The sequence below is a fragment of the Molossus molossus genome, unplaced genomic scaffold, assembly GCF_014108415.1.
Source record: "Molossus molossus isolate mMolMol1 unplaced genomic scaffold, mMolMol1.p scaffold_m16_p_4, whole genome shotgun sequence".
Lineage (NCBI taxonomy): Eukaryota > Metazoa > Chordata > Mammalia > Chiroptera > Molossidae > Molossus > Molossus molossus.
The window spans coordinates 51,872,471-51,884,450 of NW_023425377.1; the positions used below are offsets into that span (position 1 = coordinate 51,872,471).

General features: G+C 44.1%; 1 protein-coding gene across 1 annotated transcript in view; it reads right to left on the bottom strand.

Annotated features, from left to right (window-relative positions):
* Window positions 1–10,758, bottom strand: part of ARHGEF18 (Rho/Rac guanine nucleotide exchange factor 18) — a 75,331-nt gene extending 64,573 nt beyond the window's left edge. Inside the window, exon 1 of the mRNA XM_036240664.1 lies at window positions 10,672–10,758. The gene's annotated coding sequence lies outside the window, so the exon portion shown is untranslated. The remainder of the gene's footprint in view (window positions 1–10,671) is intronic.
* Between the last annotated feature and the right edge of the window lie 1,222 nt (window positions 10,759–11,980).

Below are 11,980 nucleotides of genomic sequence, written 5' to 3' on the forward strand. Positions count from 1 at the left end.
GAAAATTCCAGAAGCTCACAAAGACCTTCATTAGTATTCCTTTTAGAACTGCAAAGGTGTGAGCTTGAATATATTTTACAACTCACGTCTCAAGGTCAGGAAGAAAACAATGTCAGGTGCTAGGAAACACTTTTTTCCTCTGAAATCTACAAAACTTTTGTATTTGGTGAAATGGTAATGCATGGGGAAGGAATATAGTCTATAATATAGTATATAGGTAAATAGACAAACATTTGACAGGCGTCTTTTTATACAGTCACATGGCACATAACAGTTAACGACAGACCAAATACATGACCATGGTCCCATAAACTTATAATGGAGCTGAAAAATTCCTATCACCTAGCGACACTGTAGCCAACACAATATCATAGTGCTATGCATTTACTCACGTGTTTGTGGTGATGTTGGTGTAAACAAATCTACTAAGCTGCCTGTCATATAAAAGTATAGCATATACAATTATGTATAGTACATAATACTTGATAACAATAAATGACTATATTTGTGGTTTATGTATTTACATTATACTTTTTATTGTTATTGTAGAGTGTATTCTTTCTACTTATAAGTAAAAAGAAATTTGTTACACTGGCAGCAGCCTCATGCATCTCACATTTACCACATCTCTTGATGGTATCATTTTCCCTTGTGCTTGATTTAATCTTGGATTGTTTTATAAATGTAGTGTAGCCTAAGTGTACAGTGTTTATAAAGTCTACAGTAGTGTGTAGTAATGTCCTAGGTCTTCACATTCACTCACCTTTACTGACTGATTCACTCAGAATAACTTCCAGTCTTACACGCTTCATTTGTGGTAAGTGCCCTATACAGGTGTACCATTTTTTATCTTTTACACTGTATTTTTACTTTACCTTTTCTATGCTTAGATCTGTTTAAATACACAAATACAATGGTGCTACAACTGCCTACAGCATTCACTACAGTAACATGCAGTGCAGGCTATAGCCTAGGAGTAGTAGGCTATATACCACATAGTCTAGGCATGTAGTAGGATGCACCATCTAGGTTTGTGTAAGTGCCCTCTGTGATGTTTGCACAACAACAACATTGCCTGACGATGCATCAGATTTAGAAGCTTTTCAAACAAGAAGCTAGTTCTTCTTAAGATCTCCCCTTTCTTCTTCTCACTTACTGGGTTCCTAAAAGTGAGCCCAAGTTCAACATTTATTTTAACTTTAAAATATCTGAAAATAACGTGTTGAAAAGAATCTAAAAAATGAGTACTAGTTACTTGTAAACTAGTTTGCATTTATGAGTAATCAGAAATAGAAGATTCCTGTGGTTGGTTGAATAGGGTTCCCCCCAAATTCCTGTCTACTTAGAACCTCAGAATGTGGCCTTATTTGGAATTAGGGTCTTTGCAGAAGTAATTGAGGATCTCAAGATGAGATCATCTTAGGGTGGGCCCTAGATCCAATGACTGGCGTGTTTATAAGAGAAGAGAAAGAGAGTTGGACACAGAGAGACACACAGATACAGAGGAGACAGAAAGATACAAACATACAGAGGAGAAAGCCAAGTGAATATGGAGGCAGAGACTAGAGATGAAGCCACAAGCCAAGGGATGTCTAGAAACACATTCTAGAAGCTCGAGAGGCAAAGGATTCTTCCTTAGAGCCTTCTGAGGGAATGTGGCCCTGTAGACACCTTGATTTCAGACTACTAGCATCCAGAATTGTGAGAGAATAGATTTCTGTGATTTTAATCTAGCCAGTTTGTAGTAATTAGTTACAGCAGCCCTAGGAAACAAACGCAGTTCCTCAATAGTCAAAGCTATTGATTGTATTGCCAGTGCTTATTTTTTTCTAAACATTTTCTTACTGTATGGTGTGCTAGGATTCCAAGGCCACATTTTGACATTGTAGACTGTGACCCATTAGTGAGTTGGGAAAACAGTTTCTCACAAAACAGAACAGAAAATACTAGTGTCTATCATGAGTAATGAAAATGAGTATTCTTTGGTAAAACCTTGGATGCCCTCATGTGTGTGGGCACTTACAGGGTCACTGGGTAAAGTATTAGTTTTCATTATGATCACAGTCATACTGGAACATACCCATGTAATGGACTGTGCTATAGAGTCCCAGAAGCCTCCACCTTTGAGTCCATCTATAAGATGAACATTCCAACTAGTGGAAAGTACCCCTAGTTTTTTAAATCTCCAGGGACAAAGATGCTCAGTGTTCAATTAGTTTTCCATTTAGAAGGCCTTTATATTTCACCTCAACTGTGTTTCTGCTGATTTTGACTATAGATCAGTGAGTGGTCCAATTCACTAAGTATTTATGGGACAGCATAGGTAGGACCCAGAGGTAGAGGAAGAGACAGTGGTTATAATGCCCCTCAAGCAAGGTGTTGGGATAGGAAACTATTCAACACCCATTAGAGGACACTGAGTCAGGTCAACTGATGAAACAGGAGGATACTGCCCCTGGTAGCAGACTGTTTTTTTTTTTTTTATCCTCACCCGAGGATATTTTTCCATTTTTAGTACAGATAGAGTGGGAGGGAGGAAGAGGGAGGAAGGGAGAGAGAGAGAGAGAGAAACATCGACGTGAAGGGACACATCGAGTGGCTGCCACCCGCACGACCAACCAGGGCCGGGGACAAACTGCAACCGAAGTACGTGCCCTTAGCGGGAACCGAACCCGGGTCTCTCCGGACCGCAGGCCAACGCTCTAACCGCTGAGCCAAACTGGCCAGGGCAGCAGACTGTTTTTTAAAAACCATGTCACTATTCCTTTAATGGTCATGTTGTTACAGATTTTTAAATTTGATTTAATTATTATTATTTGTTTAATCCTCACCCAAAGATATTTTTTCCATTTACCTTCAGATAGAGTGGGAGACAGAGGGAGAGAGAGAGAAAGACATTGGTGTGTGAGAGACACATCAATTGGTTGCCTCCTGCATGACCCCAACCAGGGCCGGGGACTTGAACCACAACAGAGGTACGTGCCCTTGACCAGAATCGAACCCAAGACTCTTTGATCTGCGGGCCGACACTCTAACCGCTAAGCCAAACTGGCCAGGGCTGTTACAGGTTTTTAAAAAATAGCTAGATTCAGACTACCGCATGGATGAACCTTGAAGAAATTAGTACATGAAGCCATATGCAAAAAGCCACATACTGTGGAATTCCATTTATAGGAATTTGTTGAGAATAGGCAAATCTACAGAGATAGTAAGTAGGCTTGGGGACAGGGAAGTTGGAAGTGACTGCTAATGGGTACGGGACTTTCTTTTGGGGTGATAAGAATGTTCTGGAATTAGTGGTGATGGTTGCACAACTCTGTGAATATATTTTTTAAAAACTACTGAACTGTTCACTTTAAAAGGGTGACTGTTGGCCCGGCCAGTGTGGCTCAGTGGTTGAGTGTTGACTCATGCACCAAGAGGTCGCCAGTTGGATTGCCGGTCAGGGCACATGCCCCAGTGGGGGGCATGCAGGAGGCGGCCAATCGATGTTCTCTCTCATCAATGTTTCTCTCTCTCTCTCCCCCCCCCTTTCTTCCCCTCTCTCTAAAATCAATAAAGAAAAAATATTTTAAAGGGTGACTGTTGTGGTATGTGAATTATAATATCCCTTTTTTCTGGTTAATCCTCACCTGAAGGTATTTTTCCATTGATTTTTAGAGAGAGTGGAAAGGAAGGGGGGGAGGGAGAGAGAAAGAGAGAGAGAGATAGAGAAAGAAACATTGATGTGAGAGACACATCTATTGGTTGCCTGTCTTCTGCACGGCCCCCAACTGGGGCTGGGGATCAGATCTGCAACCTAGGCACATGTCTCTGACCAGAAATTGAACCTGCGACCCTTCGGTGGGCAGGCCAGTGCTTCCTGATAATAGGCTAGGTGGAGCTAATGACAAACTTAAAAGCAGTAATTTACAAATGTGACATATAATTGTTCCTCAAATTTCTGGAGCAGACCACTGTGGATGCACTTCATTAAAAAAAAATATTTTAATTTACTTAAGCATTTATTTTGTACTTCATTAATAAAGTTATATTTTTAAAATAGGAAAAAAAGAGAGCTAAGTTGTGTTCACTGTTGCAACCCTTGTACCTGGTACACAGCAGGTGCCTGGTGATAATCTGTTGAATGATGAACGAACACACCCAACTACTGAGTGCTCCATAAGCAATAACAACCCTCTGTTATGCTTCTAATTTATGGACAGGAAACTGAGGAGAATCAGCGAGGTAAGTAGTATCTTCAATGACTTGAGCTCTCTGCTACCACCTTTGTGTTCACGTGCTCATGGGTGTATGTGTAGAAGCAGCCATGACCCCTTCCTCTACCTTCAAAGCCTGTGGTGTAGCCTCTTCTAACTCTCTCTCTGATTTTGCTTCCATTCTCATATCTCCTGCTCAGACTTGGACCCTCCTGCCTCCCTTCCTTTCTTTTTTATTTTGAATCCTCACCCAAGGATATTTTTCCATTTATCTCCAGAGTGGGAGAGATAGAGAGGGAGAGAGAGAGAGAGAGAGAAAGAGAGAGAGACACACTGATTGGTTGGCTCCTGTGCAACCCCGACCAGGACCAGGGACCGAACTGCAACTCTTTGGTCTGCAGGCCGACACTCTATCGCTGAGCCAAACCAGTCAGGGCCTATCTCTCTTTCTTAAGGACCTTTGTGATGACACTGGGCCCACCTGGATAATCCATGAAAATCTTCCCATCTCCAGATCTTTAATTTAATCAGAACCATAAAGTCCCTTCTGCCCTGTAAGGTCACATATTCGAAGTTCTCAGCAGTTAGGATGTAGGTGTCTCTTGGGGGCTGTTATTCTGCCAACCACACTGGTTATAATGTTTCATCAGATCAATGTGGTGGGAGAGGCCAACTATAAATTACAGAACAGAGGAAAAATGCAGATTTCCTTTGAGTCTGCAAAGCCATGACTCTCCATGCATAATGTGACCCTCCATGTATAATGCACTGTTGGGGGACACGGGTGGCTGATACCTGCTGGAATGAACAAAAAAGCCCCAGAACATCAAGGGCATGGAAACGGCTGGGCTTACAGGAGGCAGAATCTTGAGACTTAGGTCTCTGGTTATCAAATGCATTAACCAGCACTGGCTGGTTGGGCTCAGCAGTTAGAGTGTTGGCCCTCAGACCAAAGGGTCACGGGTTTGATTCCTGGTCAAGGGTATGAACCTGGGTCGCAGGTTTGATACCCTGCCTTGGTGAGGGTCGTGGGGGAGGCAACAAATCGATGTGTCTCTCACATCAGTCCTCCCCATCCCCCCTGCCTCTCCCTTCCACTCTATCTGGAAATTAATGGAAAAATATCCTTGGGTGAGGATTAACAAAAACAAAAAACGCATTAACCAGATCACTGTTTTACTGTCAGATTGACTTTGTTTTCATTTCTGGTAGATTTTGCATTACTTAGCTAGCAAATTTTCTGCCTCTGTCCTTCGTCCTTGTACCACCAACCTCTAGAGGGTAGTGAATGCTTTCTAAACCTTGTTCATAGCCTTCTGCCCTGCCCCTACTCCACCCCAAAGTGCTACTATCCAAGGTCCCAAAAGGCCTATAAAGGGCTACTCTTCACTGTTCTTGAAGCCTGAAAAATCTTGGGATGGGGTAGGGGTAGTGGAAAAGAGACTCCTGATCCGAGGGCAGGGAATAGTTTTCTCCTTCTCCGATGCAAGATAAATCTGAGAGGAGTATAAACTGGTCATCTACTAGCTGTAGGGGGCCCATACATTGCAAGAAAGAGTTCAACTAGCTGATGACTTCAGGGCCCATCATCTGCCCGGTCACCTATGTTACACTCTTTCCCACATTGTCAACTAAGCCCCAACACATCTGTCTCTGAATTGATTGGAAGTCTGACCTCTTTCCACACTGTTTAGATTCAAGTTATTGCCTAATGGTCCACTCTGTCTCCAGCCTCTGCCCTTTCCAAGCCCACTGATGGAAATAGTCATAAAGTCCTCCACAGTAACACCCCAACCTATAAAATGCCTATGTCAGCTCTACCTGATCAACAGCATGTTGTTTTCTGACTCAGCCTTCACATATGCTGTTCCCCATGTGCCAATAGCTGCTGTATGGCCTAACCATCGCTCCTCAGGAGAAAGGGGGCTTTCCTGCCCATGTCTGGGCTATCTATGTCTAAGATGAAATTCTGACCCCACACATCTGTCTCAATCCATTTCAATGGATGGCGCAAAGGACTTTGTAACCATCTGCTACATGGCAGGGACCTGAGTCTATACACTTTAGGAAAATAATAATTTTTTCATATCAATAATCCAGCCGCACATCATGATGTCGGCAAGCTGTCCTTTTCTTCAGAGCTGTCTGATCTTTGCCCCTCAACCTCTAGCCTTCCTGTCTGAAACTGTTTCTTACCATTCTGTCCCTTATCCATAGCCACTTCCACTTAGCTGTAGTTCTTGTGCCCATTCTCATCTAACAGTAAGATGGAATCCACTTACTCCATCATCCACATTTTTATTTATTTATTTATTTATTATCCTCACCTGAGGACATTTTTTCTATTTTTTGTTCAGATAGAGTGGGAGGGAGAGAGAGGAAGAGAGAGAGAGAGAGAGAGAGAGAGAGAAACATCGATGTGAAAGGGACACATCGAGTGGCTGCCACCAGCATGATCCAACCAGGGCTGGGGACAAACTGCAACCAAGGTATGTGCCCTTAGCAGGAACTGAACCCGGGTCTCTCTGGACCACAGGCCGATGCTCTAACTGCTAAGCCAAACCAGCCAGGGCCATCATCCACCCTTTTAAAGTGCACAATCAATGGCTTTTAGTACATTCAGAGTTGTTCATCCATCACAATAAATTTTAGAACATTTTTAACACACACAAAAAAACCCTGCACCTCTTAGCTGTCACTCCCCACTTACCTTTCCCTCCAGCCCCAAGCAACCACTAATCTACTTTTTGTCTCTATGGATTTGCCTGTTCAGATATTTCACATAACTGGAATCAGATATGTAGCCTTTTGTGTCTGGCTTCTTCCACTTAGCATAACATTTTCAAGGCTCACCCATGTTATAGTATATATCAGAACTCTTCCTTTTTGTGGGTAAACAATATTTCATTGCCTGGATAGACCACATTTTATTTTTCCATTTATTAGCTGATTGACATTTGGGTTGTCTCTACCTTTTGGCTATTGTGAATAACGCCCTTATGGATATTTATGTGCCAGATTTTGTGTGGAGGACCTATGTTTTCATTTCTCTTAGGCATATACCTAAGAGTGGAATTGATAAATCTTATGATAACTCTGTTGAACCTTCTGAGGAACAGTCAGATTGTGTTCCAAAGTGGCTGCATCATTCTACAGTTCTGGCAGCAGTGTTGAGAGCCTCAATGTTTCCATCTTCCCATCTTTCTTTAAATTCTTTCATTAGGATCCCCCAAATGGTCCCTGCAAAGGGTCACGAGAGCCAGCCATTGATCACCATACCCTGGCATCAAGAATGCCACAGAACTGACTCTCTTACTGCTTGGGATGCCCAACAAATGCTGAGTATTTTGCTCTACATTGTGTCTGTACAGTCATTTATCCACTTCACTCAGTAGAAGTACACTAACCACTAACTGTGGATTTATTATTCTTTCTAAATTCATTTTCTCTTTGCAGATTAATCTCAGCAAATTAATTATCCATACACAGTGCATAACTGTCCTCGTGTGCAGGATCCTGCCTGATTCCAGCCAAGTAATTTGCTGTGGTCCTTCCCTCCCTCCATCCCATGCTGCAATGGAGAGGCACTTGCCTAGATCACCTCTCTGCTTTGCCTTTCTCTCCTACTGATACCTACCCTTAAGAATGACCAGTTGATAAAAAATTCTGAAATTAGACAGTGGTGACAGTTGCATAACTCTGTGACTGTACTAAAAACCACCGAATGGCACACTTAAAGGGGTGAATTATATAGTATGTGAATTATATCTCTATACAGCTGTTACATTGGGAAAAAAAAGAGTGACATGATTTTATTATTTTTTAAATTATTTATTTATTTTTTAAATCCTCACCCAAGGATATTTTTCCATTGATTTTTTATTTTTTAGATAGAGTGGAAAGGAGGGAGGGAGGCAGGGAGAGAAACATCAGTGTGAGAGAGAAACATCAATTGGTTGCCTCCTGCACAACCCCGGCCAGGCCCGAGATTGAACACGCAATCCAGATACAACCCAGGTACGTGCCCTTGACTGGGAATCAAACCCGAGACTCTGATGTGCGGATTGACACTCCCTAACCACTGATCCAAATAGGCCAGGGCAAGTGACATGACTCTAAACCATAACCACTCCACAATGTGTTAAATGTATACACTTAAACCTTTAGACTATTTTTTTTCAAAAGATGATATAAATCAGTGAGGGTATTTGCTACTTTGAACATAACCAACTGCAACTTTATCCTCAGTGGAAACTATGAACCTATTTAAGAACAAAAGCAGAGAAGGCAAGCAAGTTGAGTTCAATTTACACCCAAAGCAATTTTAACAACAAAAAATTAGCAGAGTTGCAGGGGTCCTTTCACTGAGATTTCCTGGCAGTACACAATTTTAATCAGTTCGCACCTAACCCCATCAGCCACATACTTTCTCCAAAAAGGTCCTACAGGTAGCTCTGGAGCTGTGACTGCAATTATTTTGCACCTGGAGAGGGTTTTGAAAACACAGCAGCTCTTCACTACTTTCATGGGAAAAGTAAAGTTTAACTAACACATAAAGAAACAATTGCTTGAACTTACCAAAACTCTCTGGGCTTTAAATTATTTTAAAAAGCTGTGATGAAAATATTTTAAAAATATTTAAAAATATTTTAAAAGTCAGATGGAATCTGAAGAAATGAAAATAGGCCCCAGGATGAGTGAAGAAGAAAGAAGGAGACTTCCACCTAAGGATCAGAAATATGCTAAACATTTGGAAAGTAAACACCCAGGGAGGCACAGCTGGTGACCTAGTCCCAGTAGTTGGTGACAAAGGAAATGGTAATTGCTACCGCGTGACTAAAATAAAAACTACATCCACTACATCCTGGCTCATGCCAGAAACAATGTAGGTTCATTGCAGCTTTCAAAGTGGGGGCATTCTGAAATCAACTTAAAGAGAAAGGAGCCCAGCCTGGTGTGGCTCCGTGGTTGGGCATCGACCCATGCACCAAGAAGTAGCCTGTTTGATTCCCAGTTAGGGCACATGCCCAGGTTGTGGGCCAGATCCCCAGTGGGGGGCATGCCAGAGGTGGCCAATCAATATTCTTTCTCATTGATGTTTCTATCTCTCTCCCTCTTCCTTCCTCTCTCTAAAATGAGTAAAGAAAAATAAATAAATAAAAATTATAAAAAAGAGAGAAAGGAATCACTGAATTGCTTTTTCATTTCTCTTACATGTGCCATTTAAAAGTGAAAAGCAAATAGAAAGTAAAACAAAGTATGTTTACAGGAACTAAATTTATTATGCCTTCTGGCTGTATGCTCTTATTTGCTTTAAAACAACTTTTTTCTCAAAAGGACTTGACCCATAATAAATTGTAAACTCTTGATAAAGTGTAAACTCTGACCTAGTCCAAACAACCAAGATGCTCAAATTTCCCAGACTCTGGTACCTGGAATGTCAACCTAAAAATACAGCCTAAAGATACAGGGCATGAACATATATCACATTTATTGAGCATTCACCATTTCTCAGGCATTCTGCTACGCACTTTATATATATTATCTCATCAAATCCTCAACCATTCCTTATTCTCGGTTTAAAGATGGGGAGACTGAGGTTCTGTAAGGTTATATGACTAATATGTGGTAGACACTCTGACCAGAACCCAATTCTGATTTGATACTCAAGCTGGGGTTCTTGACACTTTTCCATATAGCTCCAGGATTAATCATTCACTCGGAAACGTGCAAAAGCAATCATCCTCAAATCACCCTTGGCCCACAGCACTGTTCACACTATCCTGAACTCACTTTAGTCAACCACAAGAGAAGGGCCCTTTAGCCTCCTGGCTGGAGTTCCACTCTCCAGCAAAGAGGCAAAGGAGGAAAAGTCATTTTCTTCAATTCATGGATAAATCTTCAGGAAAACGTCCTTCTGGACCAATCACCTCTTCTACCGCTTCAATCTCAACAGAGCAACAGGTGAAAAAGTCAGCTACAACAAACCATGCAAGGACCAAGGGCCTCTCATTTCTGCCCGCAATGAAAGCTGTACCGCACCATCTAAATTCTTCCGCCAGAAACTAGGGAGAGGAGTAAGGAGTATGTGTACCCAAAGTACACACACACACTTTGGGGTTTTGTTACTCAAGCGCTCACCCGCACAGAAAATCTCTGCTCCATCAAGTGAGTTCTCCACGGAGGACTTAAGTATCACGGTGTTGGTTACTGTTAATGGTTGTTATCACATCCCTGGGTCCTGCCCCAGGTGTCCCTGAACCTGGAGCCCGATGACCTTTCCCTCTCGATCAAGGGGACGATGCACCGTCCAAGGGCTGGGGCTCGGATGGGGCCGGCGGGCATCGCCTGCACCTCTGCATTCGCCCGCCAGCTTGGAGTCCACGGCCTAAGGCCGAGGCCACCCTGGTGCCCTACGGCGCCTCCTGGGACTCAAGGCCTCCCTCCCGAGAGTCCGTCCAGCCACCCTCACCTCTGCTCGGTCCCCCGCAGGCCGCTCGCGGGCAGACGCTCTGCCAGTCTCAGGGCCACCGCCCACCGCCGGCTGATTCACAGCCACCTGTGGCGCGGAGCCGGAAGCGGAAAGCCACGCGGACGAGTCGCGCAGGCGCGGCCCTGCCCCGAGGGCGGCTTAGCGGGTGTGTCCCGGAAGGGGCGGGGCCTCGCGGGCTGGCCCGCCTGCCGAATTTTGCTTTTGGCTGAACCTGGAGTTGCACGGATGGGCCATCTACTCTGTGGGGCGTGTGGGGACTGCTGAGGAGGGTACTTGCGAGGAAGGCGAGGGCAATTCTTGAGGGGCGAGTCAGCGGGGCGGGGGAGTCAACAGCGGCCTGGGTAATTAGCAGGGCCGGGTTCTGGGAGAGGAGGGCAGTGGTGGGGCTGGGGGCGTTTGCGGGGAATCCGGTTCCTACCAGGGCCAGCGGGCACCTGGGGACGTTGGCGGGGTTGAGGGCAAGTCTGGGGGGGGGGGGGCAAGAAGTCGGAGAGGGGACGGTACAAGAAATGGAGGGAACAGATTTGTCACCTGTGAAGAAGGGGCATTGTTGACTAAAAGGTGGTCACAGACACCTCAACTAGGTACCCCCAGATATCCTAAGCTCATGTCAGACACCCAGGCGTGTGCCATCAGATACCCAAAACGCTTTCAGGCACCAGAAAATTGTTCAAACACCCCATCTAGGTCTTTTAGATTCTCAATACTAACATTCAGAATCTGAAAAACATGCCAAATACCCGATGTGTCAAACACGCCGTCATCCAGGAGCCATCAGATACCCACAAAGAGGCTTTTAGGCACCCAGAAACATGAGACCCTACACAGCAACTTTTAGATCCTCCCCCAAAACACAAACCAGATACCCCCAATACAGATGTGATCAGATACCCAGAAACGCAGAGTCTGAAACACATGCCAGACATTCCCACACAGGTATTCTTAGACACCTGTAGACTGTCAGATGCCCCTCCCAGTGCTAACACCTCCTCAGGTACCATCAGGCATCTCAGCCCTGAGGCTGCTGGTCTAATTCGGGTCCTTCCCAGGTGTGTGTGTGTGTGTGGCCTTTGGGCAGTAACCAGGAGAGGGGACAAGTACCTCTCACCCAAGGTTCAAGCTGGTCCACCAGGCCAAGATCTTCCCAAGTCAAACTCAATTCAACACACACACATAGTCTGTGGTCAAGAGCCCTCACTTCAGAGACTGGGGGGTCCTCAAGTGACCTGCCTTCAGTTTAAGTTCAGTCTTCATGGTCGAGAAAAGGAGCACGTCCAAGGAACTGGAG